This window comes from Mustela erminea, chromosome 19, assembly GCF_009829155.1.
Source record: "Mustela erminea isolate mMusErm1 chromosome 19, mMusErm1.Pri, whole genome shotgun sequence".
Taxonomy (NCBI): Eukaryota; Metazoa; Chordata; class Mammalia; order Carnivora; family Mustelidae; genus Mustela; species Mustela erminea.
The window spans coordinates 59,385,618-59,413,556 of record NC_045632.1 but is presented as its reverse complement, the minus strand read 5'-3'; the positions used below and the strand labels follow the sequence as shown (position 1 = coordinate 59,413,556).

Below are 27,939 nucleotides of genomic sequence, written 5' to 3'. Positions count from 1 at the left end.
CAGATCTGCGGGGACCCTCATCCCAACCCAAGGCCCAGGCTGAGCGTCCAGGCGGACAGGCCTTCAGGGGCTCCACGCCCTTCCGGCAGGTCAGAGTCACCTGGGGGGGGGCGTCTCCGCCATCACCCCCCAGACCTGATCTGGGCCTGGAGTAGGGGGTCCGCAGTAAGGTGTGTTGAGCTGAGTGGACACCGTCACAGCTCCCAGCGGGTCACACGTGAGTGACACTCTCACACCCCATGCGCCCGACGGCGCCGCAGCCTCATCCGGCGTCAGGCCTCGTCCGGGCGGCTCAGCCTCTGACCCTTCCTCCTCGCAGCGTGTCCCTGAAGGTGCCAGCAGGATGGGGCTCAGGGGTCCCCGCGGCTCGGCAGAGCTGCGCTCGGTGTAAACCGTCAGGAGCGAGGGGAGCAGATGTCCGGGTATTTGCCCGGGACCCGCCTGGAGAAGCGGACCACGGATGCAGAATCGTGAGACTCCCGAGCCCATGGGAGTGGCTGTGGCTTCTCCACCAGAGCAAACCCGCGGGCGTCTGGGCGGGGATGGGCTCTTCAGGCAGCCGGTGACGTCTCAGAGATCCTCTAGACGGGTGCGGCAGGCACGGTGGCTAGGTGTGCACACGAGGGCAAGGGAAGCACCGAGGGCCATTCAGGGGCCAGCTCCACTGCACGGTGCCCGGCAGGGATGTCTCCGCCTCCCAGGAAGCGGGGACGACGCTGTGACCCCGCTGTTCAGATGTCTCTCCTGCCTCCCCTTCCCACGTGCACTGCGGCTGCCTCTAAGCTCACGCTGACCCCCGGGGCCACTCACCCTCCTGCTCGGCACCTGCAAGCCCCACCCCCACCGGCAGTGGGGCCGGGAGCCTCCTGGGCCTGCAGCATCGGAACAGAAACTCCTCCCAGAAGGCAGTGCCGCCGAGAGGGTCCTGCACAGTTTTCTTGGCGCGTCTCCATCCCTGCGTCCCTCAGACTGGAAGTGTCTCAAGTTCCTAACTGTCGCCCCGAGTCACCTGGGGACCCCTCTCCCGTGACCAGCAAACTGAGAGCCCTCTCCGAGCTGGCTGTGCCCTCTGGTCCCCAGGACTGGGCAACGGGGGCCCTCCAGGAGGACAGTGGACACGAGGACGCCCCTTTTGCCATGAAGGCCAGAGCGTGGCCGGGGTGAGCTGCAGGCCCAGCCGGCTCCTCCCACCGAGGCTCACGGCCAAGTTGCAAGGGGCGGCCGCAGAAGGGGTGGCGGGATCTCGGCCGGGTGGGCCTCATCCGCTGGGAGCGTACCCCGGGGGCTCCGAGGGCGTGGGAGGGACTGTGGGCTGGGAGGCAGGAGCCCCGGGGCTCAGAGGCCCAGACTGCAGGGACAACCTGAGCCCTCAGTCCGCTCACCGTGGAGTGGGCTCACAGTACGCACAGCGATGGTCCGCACACAGCCGCGGAAGGACTTCGAAGCTGGGGAGTGATGGAGCTGCGCACTGGGTACCGGAGCGGGTCCCGCAGTCCCTTCCTGCAGCCCGCCCCTTCCCCCGCACACGCCGCGGGCTGCAGCAGGGGCGCCCCTGGTGGCTGCCCATGGTTGGTGCACGGAGGGGTCTGTCCTGCTAAACACTGCCCCCGCCCCCGGCCCCCGCAGGCGGCCTGGCTTCAGAGCCACAGCAGGACCCAGTGCCAGCCCCAGGCGAGACTCGTGAGGACTGCAAGGCAGGCCCCACCACGGAGGGGCCCGTGCAGCCACGAGAGCCCCCGGGGCTGGGCGGAGGGTGAGCCAGAAGCTGTGTCAGGGGTTCCCACGGGTGTTCCTGGGCCCCAGGCGCTCCGGCCAGCCCCCCACACGGACGGCGTCACCCTCCTGCATGAGCCGCAGCATTCTTGGACGCCACACTGAAACCCGAGCCTGTCATGCCTCCTGGGACGGCGCATGTGGAACGCTGTTCCCTCTGAGTCACCTTCTATCCTTCATCTGTCAGAAAGCACAGTTTTGTTTGTTTCTGAAATACCCTTTCAGTGGCTTTGCTGATGACAACCAAACACCAAGGACGGGATGTATGGCAAGAGCCCCGTCCCGTGGCTGCTCCCGAGGCCAGGAGGACAGTCGCTGGCCGAAAGGGACTCTGGAGCTCCAAAGGCCTAGCCAGGGGAGGGCCATGAGCAAGGGGCCAGAGCTAGAGCCAGCTCCAGGACCCAAAGTGCTGCCACACTGGACCTCTGTCTTCCTGTGGACAAAGAGGGGACTGTCCCCAAACCCTGGGACCTGAAGTTCCAGGACTCATGTGAGTCTCCACAGAGGGGAATGTGAATGATGGTGATGGTGATGGTGATGGTGATGGTGGTGATGATGGTGATGGTGATGATGGTGATGATGATGGTGGTGATGGTGATGGTGATGGTGATGGTGATGGTGATGGTGGTGATGGTGATGATGGTGGTGATGATGGTGGTGATGATGGTGGTGATGGTGATGGTGATGGTGGTGATGATGGTGGTGATGGTCCCTGGGGACCACAATGGGAAGGTGCCCTGGTACCCCCGCCGGCCAGTGGGCATTCAGCTCTGGTCCAGCCTCAGCCGGGCTGCCAGCTCAGTGTTCCCGCCCGACAGCTGTTGCTTGGACACTTCTCCGCTGCCTGCCTACATGGGGCAGGGGGACATCCCAGAGATGTCACTCCCTTTGTGTCCCTGGGGGCTGGCCTCCTGTTGCCCTTGCACACGTGTCTCTGCATCCCGGCTGCCACGGGGCCGGCGGTGAGGCCGTGTGCTGCACCCAGCCCGTCTCCCGGCTCCTGGCACGTCACTGTCGGTTTAGTCGCAGCCACAGTCCCTTTAAAAAGGAAATGACCGCGGGGCATCTGGGTGGCTCAGTGGGTTAAAAAGGAAATGACCACTCGTCGTCCAAAGTCCCAGCACCTCCAGGGACGAGGGCCCGAGCCAGGAGTCCTCTCAGAGATGCCCCCATTTGCAGAGAAGGACCTGGGCTTTCTTGCAGCAGGGCGTGCTCTCCGGAAGCAGCTGGCAGAGACCATGGAGGGCTGCCTCGAGGCGGTGCCCTGGGTGAGGGGAAGGGAACCCGGCGGCCTGCACAGGCTGGCTGCCTTCCGATAGCCAGCTACCACTCTGTCACCTGCTCTGGGGAAGATGCGCCTGGACAGGATCGTGCTGACTCGGGGAGAGGCCTGGGACCGGGTCGAGGTGGGTCAGTGCTCCCCACTCAGCCGGCCTGAGCAGCCCAGCCCCGAGCCTCCGGTCAGGGTGCAGAGTGCTGGGCATGGACAGGAGCGGGACGCTTGCCGGCTGAAGGGCAGAAAGGAGGACCGGCGTGGTCTGCGAGCGGCGAGGCCCTTGGAAGCAAACTGTAGCCCACAGTCTCTGGGGCTGGAGTACCCTTTGTGTCCCCCACGGGACCCTCCTGCAGGAGGCACCTGGCTCTTGACCCTTTGGTCTAGTGGCAGGACGGGGTATGTGCCGTGCCCCCAGTTAGGAGGGCAACGCTGAAACCACTGTGGTGTGGTCTCCGACCCCTCAGAGACCTGGCCACACAGACCCGGGTGCAGCGCGCCTCTGAGGGCATCCGCGGGACGGACACAGGGACAGGCGGACTCTGGCCCCTCGCCTCCTAGGACGAGGAGCTGCACCCGGTGCTTCTGAGCACCCCACGCCCTGTGCTCGGGCTCGCCCACAGGCCACCAGGCCACCTACCCAGCAAAGTGCAAGGCTGACTCAGGCTAGAAATTCCTAAATTCTTTGAATTCCCTCCTTTTAGCAGAATTCCTAGCTATTTTGCCAAAACAAAGAGTGAAGGGGAGGCTGTGACCTGCCTCATCACCTGTCTCGCACCCACCCCAGCCCCAGGGGCGGGGCGGGGGCATCCTGGCCGTGGTCGGACACTGCCAGAGCCACGTTCCTCTGCGTGGACTTCCACACTTTCTCTTGTGACTTCAGGACAAGCAGGGTTGCACGCCGCGGGGGAAAGAGAATTCTCTGCCACCAGAGAGACACAAAACTGTCCGCAGTTTGGGGCTTATTATCATTGCTACTTTAGTTTGTACAATTTTCGAAACCTCGAAGGCCTGCTGACGGCGGAAGAAAGCCACATGAGCACATTCAGAAGACCTCACTGCCGGGCCATGGCTGTGGCCGTGGGCCTTCCTGGAGGGGTGCGGGGGGAGGCCCAGGGGTCTGCACCTGCCATTGCCGGGACTCCCAGGGAAGGGCGCGCCAGGGAAACAGCCCCACGACTTGCCAGAAATGAGCAGCCATCATGTGGTTTTAACTTATTAGTTTCTTCGGTTTGTTTGTTTATCACTGAGATATAATTCACAGACTGTCACATGTCCCCTTTCCAAGCGCACAGTGCCCTCACGTGCAACCGTCACCGCTATGGAACTCCAGGACTTTCCCGTCATCCAGACGCCGTCCCTCCCCATTAGCATTCGGGCTCGCACCCTCCCCCAGCCCCTGGTGACCACTGGTCTGCTTTGTTTCTCTGCTGGTTTGCCTCTCTGACCCTCCGTGGGAAGGGGACCCCACCGCGTGGTCCTTTGTGACTGGTCCCCGTCGCGCAGCGTGGCGTTTTGGAGGCTCACTGCGCCGTGGCCCGCGGCAGGCTTCCTTCCTTCTTACGGCAGAACAGCGCTCTGTGGTGTGGACGTGTTGCGTTTTGTGTGCCGTTAGTTCCTGGCCTTCAGCCTGTGATGTGCTCGCTGTGAAAACGCACTGGGAAAGCACAGCCTGTGGACGCACACTGGGTAAGCTCGGAATCCCCTCTGGGCTTGGGTGGGTTCTCCTTCTAGAACTTTCCATGGGCCCTGGCCCGGAGGAAGAGTCCACCTCCCAGTTTTCCCAACAACCTGATGTGGAGTGTGGCATGAACCTGGTTCTGGTCGGTGCATGGAAGTGACGTGTGTGACACCAGGTGCTATCCTCCTCTGCCTGCGACTGGGTTTGGGGGGTGGAGAAGAGCTGTGATGGCAAGCGCTGAGGCAGTTATTTTGCACCAGGAGGCAAAGCCAGGGGTTGCAGAAACAAGAGCATCAGGGAAGACCAGGGTCCAGGACACCATCGAGATGCTGTGCTGGGCCGAGGCTCTTCAGCAGAACATGTCGCCCACTGCTCTTGTGCTGGGGCTGGTGATGTTTTTTTCGGCGGCAAGACCTTCACATTCACGGACCGGGCCAGGCCCCGGGCAGGGGGCACCAGCGATGTTTTCTCAGGGGCTGAGAAGAAGGTACTACCATTACCCCCACGTTTTCACAGGTAAGGAAATGGGTGTTCAGAGAGGTTGTATGCTTTAGCCAAGTCAGAGTTGATAGCAGGATAACACATTTTTCCTTTAAAAAACGTTTAAAATTATGTTTAAATTCAGAGCACAGTTTGCACGCAGAAAGGGGCACACTTCCTTTGGTGTCCACTCGGGTCATTGTACAAGGGAGAAGCGGGAGGTACTGAGCCCCCATGGTCCCCAGGCTCCCCTGCAGTGCCTGTCTCTGCCCTGGGACTTCCCTGCTGGCCTCACACTGTAGGTTCCCTGATGTCCTCTCGGCCCGGGGACCTGGAGTCACACCGTGTGCAGGCACTCTCCATCGATGCGTGATGCCCCCACAGGGAACCGCCTGGCCAGGCAGCTGGGGTTTGGGACCGTGACACATCGTCAGGGACACTCGATGCTGAGCACGGGGCCCAGGCATGGTCTAAACAGCTATTCCAAGCCATGGTCCTGTGGCTATGTGGGCGAGCGCCAGCTGTTTTTGGAAGGAAAGCCCTGAACCCACGCCTGACTGGGGGGCTGAGTCCTCCTTGTGGGTCTTCAGAAGGGGAGCTCTCAGCCCCTCCAGCACCGCCAGGGACCACCAGCTGGTCCTGCAGGGAAGAGCCCTGAAAACCCAAAGTTCTCCTGGCGGGAGCAGAGACACATGAAGCCAGGTTTCCAGGGTGGGGTGGGCAGCTCGCGGACAGGACACCGTGGGGCACCAGGTCCAGCCCTGTCCCTGTCACCTTATAGGTGAGGAGGCTGGAGCTTGGGGCGGAAGGAGGGCTGGGTGCCCCCTCAGCCACCCGCAGAGCTCTGGACGGGTCAGTGGCCAGATGGACGCAGCCCCGCGTTCTCTCGCGCTCTCCCGCAGAGGGGCATGTGCGCCCTCTGCCCCTTTCCCTCGGCCATCTGGACTTGACCAAAACAGAGTGGCAGAAGGGACCTGAGTACGTGTCCAGGCCCAGGCTTGAGAAACTGGCAACCCCCGTTCTGCCTCCTGGGGTCCTGGCTCCCGGGGACGGCTCGGGCAGAGGCGCTGGCAGCTGATGCGGCGGGCCCGGCCAGCTGTGGAGGCACCCGTCTTGCAGTTGGATCCTGTGACCCCCGTCCAGAGGTTCCCCCAAGCCCTGCCCAAGTGCAGACTGGCAGGCCCCCGAGATCACAGGCCCGTCGAGTCTCCGTCACGCCGGCCGCAGAACCGGGGCGATTTGCTGCCCTCTCTGTGCCTCATTGTGCTCCCAGGTCGTATGGAAACAAGAGTTCACTTGGCGCGCAGGAGTGGGGGCAATTGAGTGGGGGAGTGTGGACGGGGGTCTGGCGTGGGCCAGGGGCAGGGCAGGTCTGTCCTTGTGCGTGACCATGACCACCACAGAGAGGGGCTGGCCCTGGAGGTCCTCCCCTCGGCAATGTCCTCAGGGGGGTCAGTGGGTGGGAGACTCTGCGGGGGTGGGGGGGGCAGCTGCTGGTCTGCCCTGGCCTCCCGTGCTGTCCGGGCCGCGAGGACGGCAGGGGCCTCCTGCTGCTGCGAGACACCCGCCGCTCCCCAAACACGGAGTAGAGCGGGTCCGAGGGCAGCAGCCATCAGACTTCCAGGCTCACGAGTTAAGCGGCTGCCACTCCAGGTCGTGACAGGGCCCTCCTGTCCCACCGCAGGGGCTGGTGCAAACACGCTGACTCGTGGGGGTGCGGTGTAGGCACACACAGCACGGCCGCAACATTGGGGCAGACGGAGCAGCCTCGGCCCCCAGTCCCTCGGCACTTTACAGTCTACGAGGACGGGGGGACCCCACGCTTTACAGTCTACAAGAACAGGGGGTTGTCCCCGCTGAGCCGCACAGAGAGCCTGGGGACTGGCTGTGTGAAGTCCGAGATGGCCAGTGGTCACTTAGCCTGGCATCTGCTTGCACAGCGTGGAGGGCCTGATGTCCCCATGTTGCAGACGGGCACATTGAAGCCCCCCTCGGACCCGAGGCAATGGCAGTGGCAGCCAAGAGCTGCACGGCTATGGCCAGGTGGCCTGCTGTGCGGTCCCACCCTCACAGGGACACTGGCCCTCACAGCTGAGCTCCCTCTCCTGGGCACTGCCTGGAGTCGCTGGGTTCTGGGCCTCACACTCCTGGGCCTGCAGGCACCTGTGCCCTGTCTGTCACATGCACTCTCCCACTGTGGGGACCGTGGATGCGTGGGTCACCTCCACGCTGTGGAGCTGGAGCAGCAGAGAGGTGGTGGCCGGGGCACTGGGACTGGTGGCCTCAGCCCACCCCGCACAAACCCTCCCCATAAGGCCCCCAGCCCAAGTGGGCTGGCCACGGCTGCTCCCGTGTGGCAGCCAGAGCCACGAGTCCTGCTTGATACCAGAAAGCCGCGACTCTGGCCTTCTCCACTAGCAAGGGCAGCTGCGGGCGGCTCCTACCAGGGTCTGTGAGCGCTCACAAGCCCGGACCATGGTGCGAGAGAGGGCAGGGCGGCGGATAACCATGGCTCCCGGCGGCTGGCCTCCGGTACCACATCTCGTGGGGCATGGACAGTTGCAGCAGACGCTGGCCCAAGTCTGCCTGAGACTGACCGTGGCAACAGGGGCCAGTCACTTCTTCTTGGGGGCTTGGTTTTCTGGGGGCAACGTGGGTGGGGGGATTCCAGGACTCAGCTCTGAAGTCCTCGGGCCCTGTCTGTGCAGGACACACCACCCAGAAGCGGGGAAGGAGAGGTAGGGACAGGGAGGTGCAGAGGGCCTGTGGCTTCTGTGGCCTGCCCGCCTGACCAGGCTGTTCCCCCCACTCACCTGGGTGCTGCTGTGAAGTGTCCGGGATGTAGGCAACCTCTAGCATCAGGGGACCCTGAGGAGTGACGTGCCACAGGGTGGGTGGGCCTCGTCCAGTCAGGCGAAGGATTCAAGAACAAACACCAAGATTTCCTCGAGGTGAAGAAACCCTGCCTCTAGCCTTCGGCGTCAGCTCCTGGGAAGGGTCCTGCCTGCCTTGCGGGTCTGGGACCTGCAGGGCCACAAGCTTGGTCCCCGTGACTTCCTGTGGTGATGGCTGGGGTCACCCATGTCCTGTGGCGCACGGAGAGGCTCCTGTCCTTGTCTGCTAGAGGTCATACTGCCCGGGACATCCTCTAGCACGTTCCTTCTCTCCCGTGCGGTTAGGAATTCTTAGCAGAGAAGACCAGCAGTGACAGTACTGTCTGTCTCCAGAGAGTTTTTAACGTCTATGAAGCAAAAGCCTTGAGACGGACAGTCTCGGAGCAGCTCTGACCCTCGACCCTCAGCGCAGTTCCAGGACAGTCTCAGAGCATCTCCGACCCTCGACCCTCAGCGCAGTTCCAGGACAGTCTCGGAGCATCTCCGACCCTCGACCCTCAGCGCAGTTCCAGGACAGTCTCGGAGCATCTCCGACCCTCGAGCCTCAGCGCAGTTCCAGGACAGTCTCGGAGCAGCTCCGACCCTCGACCCTCAGCGCAGTTCCAGGACAGTCTCGGAGCATCTCCGACCCTCGAGCCTCAGCGCAGTTCCAGGACAGTCTCGGAGCATCTCCGACCCTCGACCCTCAGTGCAGTCCCAGGACAGTCTCGGAGCATCTCCGACCCTCGAGCCTCAGCGCAGTTCCAGGACAGTCTCGGAGCATCTCCGACCCTCGACCCTCAGCGCAGTTCCAGGACAGTCTCGGAGCATCTCCGACCCTCGAGCCTCAGCGCAGTCCCAGGACAGTCTCGGAGCATCTCCGACCCTCGACCCTCAGCGCAGTTCCAGGACAGTCTCGGAGCATCTCCGACCCTCGAGCCTCAGCGCAGTTCCAGGACAGTCTCGGAGCATCTCCGACCCTCGACCCTCAGCGCAGTTCCAGGACAGTCTCGGAGCATCTCCGACCCTCGAGCCTCAGCGCAGTTCCAGGCCGCATATCCTCAGTGCTCCCATTGCCAGGGGGAATGGTCCCCTGCCCCACGGTGGTTGCCAGAAAGTTCTCCGCCAGGGGGCTGTTATCCCAGCGGCGTGCACCCAGACCTGGGGTGTTGATGCTTACGAGGGGCAGTGCTCATAGGCGGGGCGAAATTAGTGCCCAGGAAGGGGCAGGACGTGGCGTGGAGCAGGTAGGAGGAACTGAGCGAGTGTGTCTGGGCAGGGTGAGCGCGCCGGTCCCGTTGGAGCCGGAGGGCGTACTGGTGCTCCCCGGGACAGGGGGCAGCCGGCCCTGGCCAGTGAGTGGGCCTGCACCCTCCCTCTCCAGGCAGGTCACCTCCCTTGGGAGGCCTTAGAGGGGCCGCTGTCCTCTCTGGACATGGCTCTGCCTGAGGGGGCTCCCTGGGTCCATGGGGTCCCCCGTGTACCCCATGCAGAGAGCATGGGGGTCCGGTCCCGCCGTCTCTAAGGGCCCCCACGCTGTGTTAAGGCCAACAAGACACGGGCCTCGGGTGGGTTATGAGGTGGGTCGGGCCTGCACACACGCCTCACCTGGCTGGGGACAGCAGGCCTGCCTCCCTGAGCTGCCTGTCCCAGGCTCCCCCACAGAGGGGGTGGCCCCACAGAGGGGGAGGCTGGCAGCCGGCAGGAAGATGGGGCCACGAGCTCGCCCTGTGTGGATGCCCGCAGCTCCTCTACCCCTGTGCCTCCCAGCGGCTGGACCCAAATCCAGCACCCCAGGGCCCAGGGAGGACGCGCTCGTGCCCTCATAGAACCCCGGAGGCCAGTGCTTCCTCCCCACCTGCCCCCGCCCCAAGCCAGGCCATAAACAACTGAACCGCGAGTCTGGGGGACCGGGCCGGCTCCGCACCACACACCACACGTCCCATCTCCCCCCAGACCCGGGCTCCCTCCAAAGATCAGGGTATCCCTGGGCTTTGCGCAGACTCGGTGAGATGGCCAAGGTCATTCCGTGCGCATGGGACAGCTCCGTGCCCTGGCTGCCCTCCGGCGTGGGGCCCTCCGGGGGTGGCCACTGCACACTTCTCCAAACACAGTCACATCAGATGCTCCCTCTGGCACAGGACCAGCTCTGAGACACTGTTGCTGCCCTGTCTGCTACACAGCGGGGGACAGCAGTCCAGGGTGTCACGGGACAGGCCCAGGCGTCTCCTTCCTGAGAATGGGGCACAAGTGGGCCCACTTCCTGGACGCTTCCGCCATCTGCCAGCACAATCACGGCGGCTTGACTTTCCGAAGGGCTCGGGGAGAAGGTCACCAGGTCTCACGGTGCAATTTCTGGTCCCAAAATCAGTGAGAAGTGCTGCTGCCTGGCGAGGCTCCTCCCGGCTCCCTGGAGGGCCCGAGAGCATTGGGCAGAGCACGGTGTCTGGAGTGCCCATGTCGTCAACGGGGACAGCGGTCACTCCGTCAAACGTCTCCCTGCCCCTCGGCTCAGCCCAGCAGCTCTGGGAAGGAATGCGGTCAGATGGAGGAGGCTGCCAGCCAGCCATCTGGACCCATGGGGGCCACAGCTGAGCCTCCGGGGGGCAGGTCCCTCTTGTCACATGGGGACACCCCTTTGATGCTGGAATCTGTGGTCAGTCCCTCGTGCTGAGGGGCCTGTGCCCTGGGCACGGGTCTGGGACAGCCGCAGGGTTAGGCAGGGAAGGAAGAGCCCTGCCTGCCGGCTCCGAGGCAGCCCCACCGCGTGGGGGACACGGGGAGTCCCCGCAGCTGCTCACAGAGTCTGGGCTCCCCACCACCCGGAGGAGAGGCCCAGCTCGGAGACAGGCTGGGCTCAGCGGCTCAGAAAACAGGAGGAAGTGCGGTGGCTCCTTAAATGGAACCAGATGGGCTTTGGGAGATAAAGGGAGATTTCTGGAAAGTTCCTGTGAGTTCCTGGGGACTGGGGTAATGGTCAGTGAGGACAAGTTGGGAAAATATTCACATGGACTTGCTTCCTGCGGTTGGGAAAATGTGTGGCGGGAATCCGTGGAGAAACCAGAGCCTCTGGGGGCGGGGCCGGGGGAGCGGCCGGCAAGACGCAGGGCTGCGGCGGGGGGACGTGGGCGCCGGCGCCCCCCTCACCGCACGCCTGAAGTCAGAGGACCCCGATGTCTGCACCAGGGTCGGAGTTGTGCGGGGGAGACGCCGGGACGGCCTCTGCGGCCCACACGTGTGTGCTCCTCCCTCTGCCGTGGTGGGAGGCAAGCCTCCTCCGGCCGCCCTCCCCTGAGGGCTCCGCGCTGGGCCGGTGGGTGTGCAAAGGCGACGCAGTACTGGGCGTGAGGCACACAGACACGAGGACCCTCTAAACCCACACTCCACACAACAGGCCGTGCCCCGCCTCGGCGGGAAGGAAAGAAATCTGTCCACGAGAAGGTGACGACCGGCTGGGGCCTTGACATCTGAGCAGGCGTTTGTGAGGCCGGAGGAGAGCTGGGGGCCGCTCTCGGTCCTCTGCTCCCGCTGATGGGAGGGGCCGTCAGCCCGTGAGGAAAGGGCTTCAGCCCCGATGGAGTCAGTCCTCTCGGACTGTGAGCCGGGGCGGTCCATGTCGCCGCTGTCCTGAGTTCTCCGCCCCACTAGCCCACTACTCTGCCCAAACCCGCCGTTCAAGGTCTACTTATTTGGGTTTTGCGTTGTGCCCTCCCGGCCCAGACGGAGAGGAAGGCTCAGGCCAGAGGCTCTGAGCTTGGGGCTCGCACGCGGGAGAGACCGGAAGCACATCTTCTGCGGAGGGCTCCAGCCCTCGGCAGGCTCCCCGCGCGGCTGGGAACGGGCCGCCCCGTGAGCCTGCGTGTTCTGCGCTCGCTGGTTCGGGTGACGGGCCTCAGACCTGCTAGTGGGGGGTGTCCCGCGTCTCTGTCCGTGTCGCCATGGTGGACAGCAGCCCCTGGACTCGTGTACCCCCATCTCCTGGGTAAGAGCCTGGAAGGGTCACCAAGGGGAGCGGAGGGCAAAGCTGCTGGCCCACGCTTCCTGCTCTGGTCAGGACGACGGACGTATAAACAAGACAAAACCGCCCCGGAGATGCTGGCAGGAGGGACAGGTGGGGGCCTGGGGGTGTTCGCCTCTGCCATCTGTGGCCACAGGAGAGCCCGAGAGCCCCCAGCCCCTCCTGGGTCCTCTCTACAGTCACCGAGTCACCCTCTTGGTCACAGGAAGGAACGGAAGCTTCTGTCTCCTGGTTGAGTGCCCATCGCCCTGCAGGGCCCAGCCAGGAGTGTGGCCGAGGTGGTGGGGTGGCCGTGGCCCCCTCCGGCCGGGTCTGTGGTTGCGGGCAGCTAACTGTCCCCAGTGGAGCTCTGTTGTCTCGCACCTGTGGGCCTTGGTTCGCCTCTCTGCGGCAGTGCCCGGGGCTGGGAGGTGAAAGGGGGTGCGTTTGGGGCCATAAAAGGAACCAACCTTTCAGTTTTAACTCATCATTAGAGAAAGGCTCTCTGGGTCTCCCCCAGATCTCCCAAAGAACCACACGGCTGTAACGTCCCATTTCTGATTCAAGGCAGCCCCTATCACACCCCAGCTGTCTTTTTTTTGCCAAAATTGCCTGGCTGATCCTAATTCTCACACAGAAATGTGAGGGCCCCGGAACAGCCAGAACAACCTTGGAAAAGGAGAGCACATTGGCAGACTCGTGCATTCCAATGTCAAGACTAACTAGAAGCCGTGGTAGCCGCGACGGTGTGGGCTGCACGGGCGAGCGGGACGGAATGGGGCATCCGGAGGTAAGCGCTTGTGTTTATAGTCCATGGCTCCTGGCGAGGCAGCCCGGCGACTGGGTGGGGAGAGAACGGGCTTTACAGCCACAGGTGCTGAGCCAGCGGCCTGTCCGCACACGGAGCAATGAGACTGGACCCTACCTCACACCATACGCAGAAGTTAACGGGGCCAACGGCCTAAACATAAGAGACGGAAGCGTGAGACTCTTGGGGGCAGTAAGAAACCTCGGTGGCCTTGAGTTGGGCAACGGTTCCTCCGCTCGGACTCCACAAGCACAACGACAAGAGAAAAAACAGAAGAACAGGCCTTCATCAGAAATGACACTGTGTGTGGCACATGTCGTCACCAGGAATGTAAAAGGACGACGCACAGAGCCTCTCCCTGCGCAGGGACTTGGATCCAGAATATATAAAGAACTCTTCTAACTCAATGACAAAAACGCAGAATATCCAATGAAAAACTGGGCAAATGATCGGGCGAGACATTCTCCCACGGAAGGTGCGTAATCGGCCGGTCGGCACGTGGGAAGCCGCTCACCGCACGAGCCCCTGGGACACGGAACCCGCGGGGAGACCCGGCTTACACCCAGCAGCTCCGCTGGAGGTGAAGGCGCAGAGACCAGGTGTGGGTGGGAAGCAGGGCCGCCGGAGCCCTCGTCCCGCCGGCGGGTGTGGGGGACACCCCCTGGGAGTACAGCCGGATGGCTCCCCACGCCGTCACGTCCGCTCTGAGGCGCGTGCTGAAGAGAACTGAAGACGCAATCCACGGAAACGTTCGCACGTGAGCGAGCACAGCAGCCACACGCCCCGGAGCCGAGATGCGGACGGACCCCAGACGTCCAGTGGTGCACGAAGATGCAAACTCACTGTCGAGACCTGGTCAAGGGTGCTGACATGCGCCACGGCACGGGCGTTCTCGAACACACACTAGCAGAACGTGGCCAGTCGCCAAGGCCACCTGCTCTGCGGCCCCATTTCTGTAAAGGCTGAAGCCCCGGAGTCCCTGAGCGCGTTAGACGGAGCCGGGGCCGGGCGGGCGGGCCGGGCGGGCGCACCCCGGGGCACGACCACTAACCGGTAGTGGCTGCCTTTCCGGACCATTCTGGAATTCGACGGTGGTGTTGGCTGGACGGCCCTGGGAGCACACGTAAACCCGCAGACCTGTGCGCCGCGTGAGTTCTAAGTAAAGCCGTGTTGCGTCTTCTCGCCCCTCCCTACTGTCTGGCAGGAGAGGAGCCGGAGTCCCTAAAACCCATTTCTGGGGCAAAGAGCCTGCTGCTGGCTGGGGTCCCGGGGTCCCCTCGCTCCTGGCCTGGAGGCTGGAGCGTGGGCAGCTCTCAGATGTCCTCAGTAGCCTCGGACAGGAGGGGACGATGCCTCCCGTTGGACCCGCACAACAGCCCGGAGGTGACGTGGCTCCGGAGAGGGGTGGGATGTGACAAGTGTCCACACTCCTAGTGACAGGGACCCTGTGTCCGCCCACGGGACCTTGTGCTCCAGCCTGAGCACGAGCGGGGCAGACGTCAGCCCGTGGGCAACAGGCACTGTGGTCCGGCTGGACGCGTGCCCCCGGGGGAAGGGGCTGAGCCCGGCGCCCGGAGATCCCTTCCAACGGACATTTTCTTCCGAGATGCCTCCAGGAGGCAGGCACAGTGTCCCGGCCGTGAGGCTCAGGGGAGCAGGGCAGCGGGGCCCACAGGGCCGGCGGGGACTGGGGTCGCCCCCACCCCGCACCCAACGGCACCCGCAATGGTGCCGAGCAGGAGGGCACACGCCTCCGTCGCCTCCACCGCCCGCTCAGTAGAACTTCCGTCCTGACACTTGGAAGGTGGGCCGTGTGACGGGGACGTGGGTGCTTCTTAATTTATTTATTAAACTTTAAGTCAACTCTGGCCCACACATGGGCTTTGAACTCACGACCCTGAGATCAAGAGTTTCATGCTCTACCCACTGAGCCAGCCAGGAAGCCTGAGGACGTGAATTCTCTAACTAAAGATCTATTTATGTAGAGAGACAGCGCGCACAAGCAGGGGGAGGGGCAGGAGAGCCGGAGAAGCAGGGGGAGGGGCAGGAGAGCCGGAGAAGCAGGCTCCCCACCGGGCGAGGACCGACACAGCGCGCGACCCCGGAACCGCAGGATCACGACCTGGGCCGAAACCGAGACTCGGACCCTCAACCAACAGCGCCACCCAGGCACCCCAAATTGTTGACTTTGCATCGTTGTAATTCACTGAAATGTGAGGAGCCCCACGGGGGTGGTGGCTGCTGTGGACGCGGACCCCAGGTCCTCCGGCAGTTTCAGACTTTGTCATCCGGCCCCGGGCTCACGGGGTCAGAGCGTTGGCCCGACAGATAAGGACCGTTCACCCGTCAGGCTGGAGCCAGGACAGACCATGTGGAGGCCGGTGGGCCACACCACGTCAGGGACGGGTCGGGGCTCTGAGCCCTCCTCACCCACCTGCTCTGGGATGGCCGCTAAACCTCCCCTGGGCGGCCCCCCGCGGGAGCTGACTCTGATCGGGGATGGACTCGGACACCCCCGCACTGAACTGGGAGGGCGGACGCTGGGGTCTCCCAGGAAGCGGGCCGTCGGGGGCCCCAGGGGCAGGGCCAGTGCCCCGTCTTCCACAGAGAAAGCCTGAGCCCGGAGAGGGAAGAGCCCGACTCCTCTCGTCCGGAAGTCATTTGTCTCACATAGCGAGCATATGTGAGCACCTTCTGTGTGCACAGCCCTGAGCCCCGCCCCTCCCCCGCGGCAGGGCCCAGGGGCGTCCGCAGCTGTGAGCAGAGGGAGGCGGTGAGACGCGCTCCCCCGTCAGGGAGGAGGGCCCGCAGCCGCAGTGCCGGGAAGCCACAGGGTGGGCCACGCAGACCCAGCCAAGGGAAGCAACCGCGGAAATAGATTTTTTAAGACACACGAAGCACCACATTTAAATAGATCTGCTCTTAGAAAAACAAAAAAGGAATGAACTTTATCTTGAGAGACTCTGTCCGCCAGATTCAGAGATGAAATATTTTTACCATTAATACCGTCTGGGCACATACGTAACTGCTGTGTAAGGGCCTGGGGCCTCCCCAGGCAGCAGCAAGGACAGCGGGTCATACGGCGCGCGGCCAGACCTCTGTCCCGCCGCTTCCGAAGCCCGCCCTGCTGTCGGGGACGTCCTGGGTCTTCTGCCACCAGGAAGACCGGGACCCACCCTGGTCAAGGTCTCCATGCTCTCTGCACACTCTGCTGCGGAGAAACCACATGTGAGCTGGGCTTGTGCACGCCGGAGGGGGGGTGGGCTTTTCTGAGCCTCAGTTTCCCTGTCTTCAGAATGGGCACAGCTGCTCTCTCGTCACGCATGCTATCGTGAAGATGAGGACCTGGAAGCAGCTAGGACAGTCACCCTGACAAACCCCCGCCGGCAGGTGCTGAGCCCTGAGCGGGACCTAGAGGGGTCGGGGGGTGCAGGGGGAGACCCATTTCCCACCGGCCCATGGAAAGGGCATGCAGAGCCAAAGCCATCCTTGCCAAGCCCGAGGGGATGCCACACTGACTCGCACCTGACCCCCCAAGAGGTTCCTCCGACGGCACCTGGGGGTTCCTGACCCACAGACCCTCCATGTGCTGCCCGCAGACACGTTCTGGAAGCGTGACCCCCCACTTGTAGGCAATGCCTGTGTCCCCCGCCCCAACCAAGCCTGCCGTGTGAGGCTCCCCATGGCTTTGTTCCAGTGAGCGCTCTTGGGGTCATGTGGAGGCTGCCATGGGCTGGGTGTAGCTGTAAAGTGTTCCCAGGGACGCGGGCCTCCCTGCCATGGGCACATCCAACTGCAGCGGTGCCCACGTGCACGAGGCCCGGGGGTACCCTCAAGCACTGCTGGGAGTCCCGAAGGACGCGTGCCCTCCGCCACGCGTGGGTTCCGGCCCACCTGAGGAGGAGGCAACCACCCAGGCGGACGCCAGCAAGGTGACGGGCTTGTGCAGGGACCCGGCTCTGAGCTTGTGTCCAGCCACGGACACCTCTGCCTACTGTCTCTGCAGGCAGTGGACATGCCCCCGGAATGATCAGCACCTTCTCGAGATCAAAGATGCCTCGGGGCCAAGGGGGACCATCCAGCCACAGAGTGGAGACAGACTAGCTCTTTTCCCAAATCAAACAGGCTTCCTGGGCGGGTCCCGGACAGCAGAGAGCCCCTCTGGGAACGGGTGGGGACACCTGGCTTCATGAGCCAGGAGGGGGTCCTGAGGCATCACAGTCGCATGGGCACTGGGAGGGTCCACCCCTGGAGGGTCACTCAGGGGCGGGGGTAGAAGCTATTGTCCAGAGCCCCCTCAAAAGCCATAGGGGTAAGGTGGGCTGTGGGGGGAGCCTGAGGTTCCCCTCGCTGGGCACTGTGGCCGAGCTGGTGGTAGGTCAGGTCCGGTTTACAGGTACAGTTTTAAAGGATTTGGACCTATTACAAATCTGAAAAGACAGAGGAGGATCTGCTCTCTGGGTGGCAGCCCCATGTGTCCCCAGCGCCCCGAGCCCACCCTCCTCCGCTCGGAGCAGGGCCTTGCTCCTGGGTGCCAAGCTGAAGGGAGAGGGGAGGTCACAGACGGGAGGTCAGGGGTGACCTTGTCCGACAGCTGCTGCCCCAGCGTGCTGAGTGCTGTGGGAGGGGCAGCACCCAAGGCAAGCTTGGGTCACCCGGCCACGCGTGGAGCCCCCCAGGGACACACGCTCAGGAGAGGCAGCAGGGAAGGTGGGCGTGTGCGGCAGGAGGGGCCAGTGATGCGGGGCCATCACCCCTGCAGGTGCCTGCTTAGCACTGAGGCGTCCCGATGGCCCTGGCAAGCACCCCTTGTGCCCGTAGACCGTCAGCAAGACCAGGGACCCACCCACTGGCCTCCAGCAACCGTCCAGCCCTCCCCTTGCTGGTCCCTCCTTGGCTAGCTGGGCCACGACACCACGCGCCGGCTGCCTGCGGAGTACGGTCCCCACGCAGGAGAGGGCGTCTGGGTCCGGGCGCGGCCATGGGCCGGAGGTAAAGAGGCGGCTGTTTGCTGAGGACCCGAGTCTGAGAGAGCGCTGCTTCCACAGTGGTGTTTTTGCGTCTGACCCAAACGTCCCTGCGTACAAACAGCGGCACTGCTGAGCCCGTCGGAGCCGACACCCTGCCCCCACCCTCACGCAGCTGGAGCCCCGCCACCGGGCCCCTGGGCCCTGGGAGCTGCCCGCAGATGTCCTGCTCTGGGGCCTCAGGGCTGTTGCGACACATCAGGGTCCTCCAGCTCGAGGAAGGGACATTGCGAAGGCACCGTCAGGTGGGGTCGCTTCCTGCCCTCGAGAGGCAATATCCTCTGCAGAGCAGAGCCTGAGGTGAGGCTTAGCAAGCCCAGGCTGCCGGGGCTGCGGGCCTGGCCAGACGTCGCTGGGGCCTCGACCACAGAATCCGTGTCTTCTGCCGGGTCCCACAGGCAGGCACGGCCATGTCGGCACCAGCGCTCCCCTGGAGAAATGTGTCTCTTGGCTCGAGCCCTCCCAGCACCACAGCGCGCAGTGATGGGCCAGGTGGACGCGCCAGGCCTCTTCTGGGCCCCTCCCCGTGTGTGTCTCAAGGACACGGTACCAGGGCGCACAGTGGAGGCCGCATCGCAGACCAAGGCTCCCCGCTGGCAACCCTACTCACTGCCCACAAGCAACAGAGCTGTCGCGGCTGACCTGTGAGCAGAGGATCCTCTAAACCCACGGGCATCCTCCATGGGCCGCAGCCCTGCTGATCCCGGGGCCGAGGGGCTCTCACTGTCCCTGTGTCCTGGGATGGCCCCACCAGCTTGGGCATTGCTTGATGGGAAGCTGTTCTTCATTCACTACAAGGACATGCTGTTTACCTTAAAACGCAGCCCCCATCTTCTCTGTGATGGCCCCAGTGTTGAGATCTGCGTAAGTGACCTCTGGCAGACAGATACTCGCTTGCCACCCCCCCCCCCCCCTTGCTCTTTCCTCGGATACACAGGTGCTTATTAAGGACTGGTCCGCAGAGGTGGCAAAGGCCCAGGTTAAGGGGCTTCTAGTCCTTCTAGAGGAAACAGGTGCCTGTTTTTAGCCCCTGGAGCCCAAGAGGCCTTGGGGGAAGGGAGTCAAATCACCAGGAAAGGCTTTACCGGTGGCCTTTTCCTTCTAAGAACGTGCCACCCAGTAATGCAAGTTTGTATGTCTTGTCTGTGTCCTTGACCTGACGGGGGTTTCTGGAGGTAGGGGTCATGGACCCAGCAGGGTGCCGGACAAAAGGCATTTGATGGGCATTGAATGAGCAGGTTTGCAATATGGGACAAACCCGAACCACAGGGGAAGCAGGGAGACAGCGCTGGGCAGTGGAAGGAAGCAGGGAAAGAAGGGAGGCTCCATCGGCTGACTCATCCACCCGTCCGTCCGTCCGTCCACCGTCCGTCCGTCCGTCCACCGTCCGTCCGTCCATCCATCCCTCCGTCCACCCATCGGGCTTCCACACATGCGTTAGTTCATGTACCACCAACCCACTCATCAAGCCACTAGTCGGTCTACCGGTTGCTGATCGATCTGCCGATCCATCCCCCATCCGTCTACCCCTCCACAGGCCTCGGTCCGTGCGGAAGGACGCAGGGAAGCGGGACCCATGCTTCCGGCTGCTAGTAGGGCCCCTGCCCCGATCTCGCCACTCCGCAGGGAGGCTGAGGCCCCTGGGCTGGGTCAGGATGGCTCTTCAGAACGGCTGTGACCAGAGAATTCAAGTCCAGGTAAGTCTGGATGCTAATCCAGTTTAGCTAGAAAAACATGTCTTCTAACAGGCAGGAGGGGCAGGTATAGGGGAACATGGCCTAGGGTCGTGACCAGAGAGTCCCGGACGCTTGCTGGACACCGCGTGGCCACAACAGCCGGTCTGCAGAGCAGCGGACTCGCGCGCGGGTCTGGCTTCTCAAGCAGGTGCAGGTGCAGGTGCACTGGGGTCCGCGGGCCGCGCCTGCCGCCACATGCACCCGCACATCCAGCATCCCATTCCTGCCCGTCCCCGCCCTCCCTCGGATGCGACGGAGGGTCTGGCCCTTCACTGTCGCCCGCCCGCCACGCGTTCCAGGGAGGCGCTGCCGGGTGTCCCCTGCAGCCCTGGGATGCGGCTCTCTCGTGCGCCGGGCGGAGCGCAGAGGCCCAGAGAGGCTGTGTCTTGTTCCGGAGTTCTCATAGGGACGCCTGCTCGGGCATCACTGCCCAGCGCCCGCCGCCGAGCCTTCGATCGTCCTCGCGTTCCCCGGAGGGGGCCTGAAAACCCGTGGGCTGCCGAGCCCCGTGAGACCAGGGTCACCCGGCAGGGTGCCTGGGGCAGCTCAGCCTGGGGCCGGGGGCGGCGGTGGCCAGACGGGGACCCGTACCAACAACTGCTCTCCGTGCACCCTGGGAGCTGGGCGTGCTCGCGACCTCACCGGGTACTGCGGTGAGGTCACGTATGAAAAGACAGGGCCCTAGACGTTTAAGAATCCCACAGGAAGAGGAGGACCCAGTCTGGAACGGGCCTGGGGTGACAGGTCGGGGGAGGGGCATCGCCTGCCGTGTGGGGACAGCTTCCAACATCCGCCTCTTTCCTGGAGAAACGTGTCTTTATGCGTCCTTGTGGGCACCGTTCAAGAGGAAACGGGACGTAGCCAAGAGACAACGGTGAGATCAAGAGCACAGGAAATTTTGTCTTTCATCTGAAAACCCCTCGGCTGCAGAGGAAATGGAGAGCCGGGGCTCAGGGAGCACATGGGCTCCTGCTGGCTTGAAGAGCCTGTGGCCACGGCCCCCGTCGGCAGGAAATGCCTCATCTCTCTGGGATGGAGTCACCCCGCCGATGGCCATCCCGTGTCCCCTGCTGCTGTCTGAGCTCGGGGGGAGCGCCTGGAAGCTGTGACTTGGGAACACACAGTCCCCAGATGGGGGGCTGCCCCCAGGCCATGTTCTGAGACACCCCCCGGCTCTGGGCACTCAGGAATGCCCGTGGCCTTCAACGACAGAGTGAGGTTTCTTGGCCAGAGAGAGCCATTTCCTGGTAGGCGATGTTGCAAGAGATCCCCCCCCCCCACCACCACAGAAAGCTTGCAGCCGCGTGTGGTCTGGGAGGCTGCGACTTTGGTCCGCAGATCCCGACGTGAAGTCCGCCAGCTGGTCACCGCCGGCATCTGTCATCAGGCCCCCGGAGAGAGGCCGGGGCACGCGCTGGCCCGCAGTCTGACACCTGCCCCAAGGCCCGGCTGCGTCGTGCTCTCAGCCCCGGCTCTGGTCTCAGTCTTGGTTTCTTCCCTGGTGAACGGAGTAGAGTAACACCGATGCCTTTGCGTCCCTGTCCCCTGTGTAGACAAAGCTTCCTCGGACGGGAGTCACTGCCGCAGGAGGAACGGGAGGCGGGAAGTCAGGACACCTGGGCATTCTCTGGGACTCCGTCTCTCCCTCTGTAGGATGGGGGGTGTGTGCGGTGGCATCGAGGGTCCCGCCCAGCTCCGATATTCTAGGATTCTCCTTGGTGGCAGGCTTGTTTCTGGGCCCTTGCGGAGACCTCCAGTGTAATAGTTGCTCAAGAAACGTGTGCTGAATCCATGAATAACTACGAGTGCACACGCCAGAGGAGTAACGCGCAGAGTAAGTATCGTAAGGGTTAGAGGAAGAAGCAATGGCTCGGGACAGAGGAAGCTGGGAAGGCTTCCTGGAGGTGGTGGCAGTTGAATTTAGCCTTAAAGACTGATGATGTTTGGTTGGGTGTAGGGGACGCGACAATGCTCTAAGCAAGAAGCGGGACAAACAAAGGCACGCGTGACATCTCAAACATGGGTCTGGCCACCAAGGAGCCCAAGTGACAGAGCAGAAGAAACACGTTTGAAGACAGGCCCCTCTGCTCAGGAGGCTGCAGGGCGCACACCAGGAACACAAGGGGGTAAAGCAACGTGGAGGACGGGTCTCGGAAGCAGGGGTTCCTACGGGAGAGCGAGCTGGGGACACCTCCCGGGAAGATGGGGGCACGAGGCTCCCAGAGCATCGCCCCCGCCCTGGGCACAGAGGACAGCCTGTCAGGGCTGCGCGGCAGACAGGTCCGGGAGGTTTCTTCACGGGGCTGAGCGGAACGTGGTCTGCGGTGCGCGGCGCTGTGGGAGGGGACGCTCACCCCGGAAGGAGTCGAGTTCGAGTCAGCGACCAGTGCACAGGAGAGCCCGCGGCCCACCCCAACTGACCAACACAAACCCGAGACGCTTGTGCCACGGCGTGGAATAAAGACAGGGACAGAGGCGACCACGCCCAGCCACGAATCGTGACTTCAGCGCTGGCGTGGCCCTCTCTGGGGCCGCGGGAGGGTGAGGGTCCAACGCAGCGTCTACACTGGAACTTCGAGAGTTAGCCGTCCACGACGGTCCTGGCGCCACGGAGACCAAGGCCACGAGAACCGGCCCGCGGATTGAGCACAATTACGCGAGGAGGGGGTTTTGTGGGGGGAGGGGCACCTGACGGTCCTGGGTCCAGGGTCTCTCCCCTGTCCTGAGCGTCGGCTGTGTGTCAGTGCACCACAAAGGCCAACGAAATAAAAGCTGAGGTTTGCCACCGTTTTGTTACAGGAAAGAGGAGGGCCTGGCAGACGCGGCCGCGGTGACGCCTGGGGCCAGCGCTGCCACCTGCTGGGTGTGGACAGCCACACAGGCCCACTGGAGAGCCACGCGTGGCCGTGCCGTCGTGCACACAGGTTGCCAGCACACGGCGTCCACGTGCACTTGTGCCTGGACACACCCTTGCACGGCCGGGCTCGGGGCATGCCTAGCGGCTTGGCCGGCAACAGTGACATGCTGGGAGCTCCCCCGTGTCCACCGGCGGGAGGGCAGGGTCTGCCGCCCTGAGGGGTGACGCCACCAACCAGCACACAGCGGTGGGTGGGCGGCCGACAGCCCCCAGCCTCGCCTCATGGAGAACAGCGGGCACTAAAGCGAGGCACGGAACGCGACGCCCCTGGGCCGCCGTGCTGGTGCCCCGCGGCGAGGATGGGGCTCAGGGACATGGTCTGCCGGCAGCGCCGGAGAGAGCACGAGGACGGGAAGCGCATGAGGAGCGTGGCTTGCTCCGGGGGCGAAGTTGGGGGCGGGGGACGGGCTGTGCCGGCTGAGTATCCGCCAGGGTAGGGTGGGGTGGGTGGGGGGCACACAGCTCTCCTGGCCTTGCGTGTGGTCCCCCAAGTGGGGCCAACTTACTGCAACAGGACGGGTAAAGGGTCAGCGGGCCACAGGCCTTCCGGCAGCCTGTGCCATGGGCCACAGTGGGGGGACTGGGGGCAGCATGGGGGGGCCTGAGGACATTTCTTCGTTCCTTCCCAAGAGCACAGCAGCTCACTGGGGTGTCGGGCGAGGGACGCCACGTCCTCGGTGCAGACACGGTGCCCCCCCCGCATCTGCTCCAGACGAACCGCCAGCAGGGTCCGGACCCGGTGGGGTGTGGGGGCGCTGCCGTCTGCGGCCCCCGGGGCACAGCAGCCCAGGAAGGTGGGGGTCTGGCTCCAGGGAGGTCGCGGTGAACATGCAGGGGCAGAAAGCACCTGGGGTTTCAGACGACCGAGAGCATCAGATGTCAGGAAGCAGGACCGTGGTCCCGGGGCTCAGGGAGCACGTCCCGACCTGTGGAGGATTCTGTGGGGAAGGGCAGGGAGCGACTGGGGACCCGCGGCTGGCAGAAGTCCGGCCACCACAGGAGGGACAGGACAGGCCGAATGAAACCCCCGAGGACCGAAGGCACGGACACCGCAGAAGAATCACATCCCCGGCCGACAGACCGGGACCGTCGGGTGTGACGTGTGTAGACCGTTCAGACACAGAAGGGAAAGGCTGGCATCCCGGGTTGCGCGGCCCCTGCAGGCCAAGCGAGCGACATGGGACGTAGGGCCTGACTGCGAGTCGGCGCTATCGGATCAGGTGTCCTTGCCACAGGACACGGCTCTACCCGTCTCATGGCTGCAGCCCCCCAGGCCCCCCACTTGCAGGAGCCGGTGCCCAGGCACGGCTCCAACCACAGGGGCGGTTCAGGGACAGGTGCCTAGCCCTTGACCCCGGCCCTGGGTGGCGGCAACCGGTGGGAGCCCCAGCGGAGCTCGGGGGCAGGTGAGAGGGAACCGCACCCTGAAGGCATCATCTGGCCTCCAAGTGGGAAACGCCGAAGCCGTGGCGTGGCAGGTCCACAGACCGACCGCCGCAGTCCGTGGTGCCGTTACAAGCCTGTCTGCCTCGCACCACAGCCGGGCTGCCCGTGGTCCCTCTGAGTCCTGGGTACAATTCAAAGGAGAGACAGCCCTGTGCACGGCCCCCGACCGCTCCGGCACGTGGACGTCAACGTGCGGCATCTGCCGAGGGCTTCCCGGCAGGGGAGGTTCACGCGCGCTGTAAGTGCACCCGTCCGTGGGTCTGAGATCAGCGCCCACTGGGACCCCGATCCCACCAGGATGGGGATGGTCTGGCACTCCAGGACGGGGCCCGTGCCCCCCAGCCCCGCACATAGCCAGCCGCCCGCACGCCGCTCAGCGCTCGCTCCGATGAGTGTCGAAGGCTAACGGACCACTTGTGCGGCCACGTCCTGAACCCTTAGCAACAAAGATGGGGCGGCGAGTCTCCTGACGTGACATGCTGGCCGCAGTCCTGACGGAATCGCACGGGCCCAGCTCGCGCCCTTTCAACTAAATGTCAAGGTGCTTTGGAACCCGCCTGCCTGCCGGGAAGGAGTGCACCGCAGGGCCACCCCGCGCCCCTCGCAAACCTTATCAGAAAGGAGCCTGGGCAGCCGCTCTCCAGGGATGAGTTTTCTCAGATGTGGGAAACAGCTTCCGTGTCCCCCCAGGGGCCCCGAGATGCAGCCACAGTGTAGACCGCAGCGCTCACTGCCCGCAGCGGGGGTCCCACCATCACGGCTCGGAAGTTTACATCTCTACGGTCAGGCGCTTCTGGTGGGGCTTCGCCTCTGCCAACATGGCCGCGTGGACCAGCTTGCAGAGAAGGGTCTTGGGGCGGAAGGTGGCGTCTGGACGGACGCTGGCCAGGCTCTCTGCTTGGACCCGGCCATGCCCCACCACTTCCCTGGGCTCCCGGCGCGTACCTGACCCAGATGCTCCCCAGCACCTTCGGCAGCGGGCCCTTCGGGAGACGATCCCCTTCCCGGGGAAAGCGGAAGGGTGGGCGCCAGGGGCCAACGGTGCAACAGGCAACACTGGCCCCTCTGCCCCGGTCCAGGCCCAGAGACGACCTAGGGCTTCTCAGCAGAGCAGTGGGGGGCGGCCACGTTCATGTCCAGCCTCCCACGGGACTCCCGGGCTCAGCCTGGACTTCGGGGTAGAAATGCAGACCCAGAGTCGCTATTTCTAACCCGTGTCTGCGTCCACAACACTCCCCCAGCGCTGCCTTCTGTCCCCTGCGGACACAGCCGGCGAGGCCTCTGCCATTCCCATCGGTCCCCTGGGACCTGGCGGAGGACAATCCCCACCCCCCCCCCGTGCATTCTGAGACCCACTCAACGTCTCGCCACACCTTGTTGTCTGGGACCGTCCCAAGTGTGCACCGATGTCAGCTCCACACTGAGCACGTGCCGACATCCACAAGACTGGCCCACGGACCCACATTAGTCCCACACTGACCATGCACCACCGTCCACACAGACCGACCCAGGGGCCCGCGTCGGCCCCACGCCGGCCGTGCGCCCACGCTGGTGCCCAACGGTGGACAGTACAACCCATGACAACAAGTAAAACAAGCGGGTTTGGCGCCAAATCAAAGTGCAGAGGCGAGGATGCTCCTTACCTCTGTGGTCCCCGATCACAGCCGCGACTTCTGCGGGTCACCGTCCACACGGCTGTCTCTCGGTCACCAGCAGACTCTGTGGATCAGAAGCGAGAATTAGATGAAAACACGCCACAGCAGCACCAGGACCCGCGAGCCCTTAAACCGCGGCTCTCCAGGCCCAGGCGTGGAGGGCCGGGGTCTTGCCAGTTGGCTCTGCCCACGGGTCACCCTCCCTGTGCCCACCCCAGGTCCAGATCAGTGACCCAGCAGTGTTCGCATCCCCTCCATGGTGCCGCGGTCGCCTGCAGGCAGCTGCGGACACAAGCGTCGCCTGCAGGCACGGCCTGATCAGGCTGCCCTGGCACGGCTCCCTTCATGCCTTCTTTCTTTTTCTCACCCAAGTACTTGGGCAGAAACTGGATGTGCTTCTGTGGTCACTGCATGGAATCCCCGGGAGGAGGGGTGTCCTGTCTGTCCCCCTCACCACAGGCATCCACTCTCTGCCCTGTGCAGGGCCCCTGCCCAGGGAGGGGCTCCTCGGCAGGGTTCTGTAGGTGGACCCTTGTCCATGTGGGTCTCTGTTGGTGGCCAGCCCTACCGTCCCCTCCTCCAGGGCTCGGTGTCTCACACCGGGCCTCCCGACCAGAAGCTGTGCTCTGGGTGCCTCCCGGGGTCCCCTGCCCTCCTGGCCTGGCCCTTTGTTAGCTTGCCCAGCATCTCCTCTCGCTGGAAATGGCAAGAACCTGGACGCCAACCGGACACTTTGTCCCCATCCACATCCCAGGAGGCTTCGAGGGTGGGGAGATCAACACAGTGACAAACACCTATTCAGAACCGGCACGGAACTGGGTTGAGCCCGGGTTCTGTCCCAGCCTCCAGGCGAGCTTCCAGGGAGTCGGCCCTTGTCCACCACTCAGAGCCTCAGGCCACGCACTTAGGACGCCCCCGCAAGGGCCGTGCTGGCCTCCGTCCCAGGATGGCCACCGGGGGAAGGGGGCTGTGGGGCTTGAGAAGCCGTGTGGCGGAGGCTCTGGGGCCTCCCCAGCCCTGGCTGCAGGTGTGTCGCCGGAACGCCACGGCCCCCACGGTGCTCCCCGGGGCCCGCCCTGTGAACAGACTCTGACCTGAAGTGGCCCCAGAAACACGTGCTCCCCACTCTGGGCTCGCTCTTCTGGTCAGAGCCACGTCATCCTCACGACGCCGGTGGCTCTCTCCTCCCTCCGACTGTCCGGCAATAGCTCAGCCGCCAGCAGCACCGGAAAAAGAGCTGCGTTCAGAGCCCAAATACAGAGCGGGGTCCGACTCCACGGAGCCCCACCGCTCAGGCCCCAGGCCCCCAGGGAGGGCACGTGACTCTTGGAGACCCCCTGCCTCACTCCTTCCCACGCTCTACGTGGGAGAGCGCTGGTGTGCGTGTGCGTGTGCATGTGCGCATCTGTAAAGAGCCCGGCTGTGTGCCTAGGGCCGGTGGGGCCCTGCATGCCCGCTTCCTGCAGTGCCGTCCCGGGACCTCGCTGGGTCGAGAAGCCGTGTGCTCGGTCCGCGCCGCCGAGGTAAGACCCAGGGCACGTGGCACATCTTCTGCGAAGCCATGGCCCGTATCCCGTGAGAGGCCGTCCACGTGGAGACGGTCCCCGCGTGTAAGGGACACGCAGAGAAGGGGCTCACAGCAGGCAGTGTGGGCACATGCCGAGGGCCCCACGTGGGCCCAGCACCCAGCCAGGCCACCTCCTGAGGGACGCGGACCGGGTGCTCCGTGGGGCAATGTCCCTGGGGTGCGCAGAGTGGCTTCCGTCATTCATCCGAACGCTCAGGAGCGTCGGCATTTTTATCGACTTACCGTGGCGAGAGCGTGAGCGGGGGAGGGGCTGAGGGGAGAATCCGCAGCAGGGTCCTGGCTGAGTGCGGAGCCCGACGCGGGGCTCGATCGCACCACCCTGCGATCACGACCTGAGCCGGAACCAAGAGTCGGACGCGTGGCCGACTGAGCGGCCCAGGCGCCCCAGTATCCTTGTTTACAACCGTGGCAAAATACACGCATCATTTGACTTCCCGTCCGCACCTTTTTAGGGGCAGAGCGGGTGGCATTGAGCGTGTTCGCGACGCCGTGCAGCTCCCCCCACGGACGGTCCCCACGGCCCGACGTCTCAGTTTGTAAAACGGACGCTCTGTCCCGGTCGCGCACGCCCCCACTTGCACCATCTGCTCCCGTGTCTACGCATCTGGCCGCCTCGCGTCCGTGGAAGCCCACGGCGTGTGTGCCCTCCTGGCGGCTGATCTCCCTGCCGTGCTCCTGCCGTGCT

At 64.1% G+C, this 27,939-nt stretch overlaps 1 protein-coding gene across 1 annotated transcript in view; it reads right to left on the bottom strand.

Moving 5' to 3' along the window:
- The window catches only part of ZNF469 (zinc finger protein 469), a 182,095-nt gene that overhangs the window by 74,447 nt on the left and 79,709 nt on the right, over positions 1 to 27,939 (bottom strand). The window contains exon 3 of the mRNA XM_032323455.1: positions 25,655 to 25,730. The gene's annotated coding sequence lies outside the window, so the exon portion shown is untranslated. The remainder of the gene's footprint in view (positions 1 to 25,654; positions 25,731 to 27,939) is intronic.